Raw genomic sequence first — 1,903 nt, 5'->3', positions numbered from 1 at the left:
AGGAAGGCGCGAGCAACACAAGGTGGTCAAAAGGAAGGAGCTTGAGAAGCTATTGACTTTTGGTTTACCATCCGATCTTCTCATTGGCTTGAGAAGATCGTAGTAGGGCCATGACATAATCACAAAATTTAATTAATTGCTTGTGTATATATGATGCATGTTTAAGTAATTAATTAGTGCCTAGCGATTAGATTAGATCTAAATCGTGCACATGATGCACTCTTCGGTTAGATTAGATCTATCGAGTATATGATACGCATCATCGTTTAGATTAGATCTAAAATGCGTCAACTCATAATGTCTACCATGCCGTGATACCTACCACTATCTCGATCGCATGTTGTTGTTGAATCTGCCAAAGCAGAGCAACACATACTATCTTGGTAGGGTACGGAGGGACAATCTTGGTCCCGCCTATCAACGCATGGGTGAGTACAACTCAATTAGATTGAGTATTCCTAGTTTACTCGGTTGGATCGAGTACAACTATAGACATTCTTCCAACGGTTGGAAAGGTAGGTCAAAATCACGTTTATATTAACTCTTAGGCGTATTAGCCAAAGCTAACTCGAGTTTTAATATAAATGCGGATTTTATCCTATAAACAAGAGTTGCATAGAGATGTAATTGGTAATCGTTACCTACCGATCATACTAAGTTTTGGGCGTATTAGCCAAAGCTAACTCAAGGGTTAGTATGATGTGGATCTTGTCCCACATGAATTATAGAATTCAGTGAGAGCATCATTTAGTTAAAGGTCTAATTAAATGATTAAGAATATAATACTTATTTCTGTATTTATTTCTGTTGTAGAATTGTCATGACGTCAAACACGAACATCTTCTCTCTGCGTTCTGTCCTTAAGAAGGACAAGCTCAACGGAGCAAATTTCCTGGACTGGTACAGGAATCTGAGAATAGTTCTCACCCAAGAATGTAAACTGTATGTTCTGGAGCAGCCCATTCCGGAGGCTCCTCTTGCCACTGCCACGCTAGCAGACCGAGATGCTTACAAGAAGCATCAAGATGATGCATTAGATGTGTCCTGTCTTATGCTCGCGACCATGAACTCTGAGCTTCAAAAGTAACATGAGTTGATGGGCGCTTACGATATGGTTGAACATCATTGTCACCTATATCAAGGACAAGCAAGGCACTGGAAGAGGAACTCCAAAAAATACCTAGAAGATCTTAAGAAGAAGAGAAATAAGATTTCTACTTCAGGTATACATGTTATAGAAGTCAACCTCTCTATTTCTTCATCGTGGGTATTAGATACCGGATGTGCTTCGCACATTTGTACTAATGTACAAGCGCTGAGAAATAGTAGGGCATTGACGAAGGGTGAGATAGACCTACGAGTAGGCAATGGAGCACGGGTTGCTGCTATTACTGTAGGAACTTACCATCTATCTATGCCCTCTGGGCTTGTACTAGAATTAGATGATTGTTGTTATGTGCCTGCCTTGACTAAGAACATAATTTCAGTTTCTTGTTTAGACAAGAAAGGATTTTCGTTTATAATAAAGAACAAATGTTGTTCCGTCTATTTAAACGATATGTTCTATTGTAGTGCACCTCTGATGAACGGACTCTATATTCTAGACCTTGAGAGCCCTATCTATAACATAAATACCAAGAGGTTCAAGTCAAATGACCTGAACCAAACCTATCTCTGGCACTGTCGCTTAGGTCATATAAATGACAAGCGCTTATCCCAACTCCATAAGAATTGTTTGCTGGACTCATTTGATTTAGAATCATATGAGATATGCGAGTCATGCCTACGAGGCAAGATGACCAAAACTTCCTTTAGTGGGCATATCGAAAGAGCGACTGATTTGTTAGGACTCATACATAGTGATGTATGTGGCCCTTTCAATGTCGCTGCTAGAGGCGGTTAT

Source organism: Zingiber officinale, chromosome 2B (genome assembly GCF_018446385.1).
Source record: "Zingiber officinale cultivar Zhangliang chromosome 2B, Zo_v1.1, whole genome shotgun sequence".
NCBI classification, from domain to species: domain Eukaryota; kingdom Viridiplantae; phylum Streptophyta; class Magnoliopsida; order Zingiberales; family Zingiberaceae; genus Zingiber; species Zingiber officinale.
Note: the sequence above shows the minus strand (reverse complement) of the source record.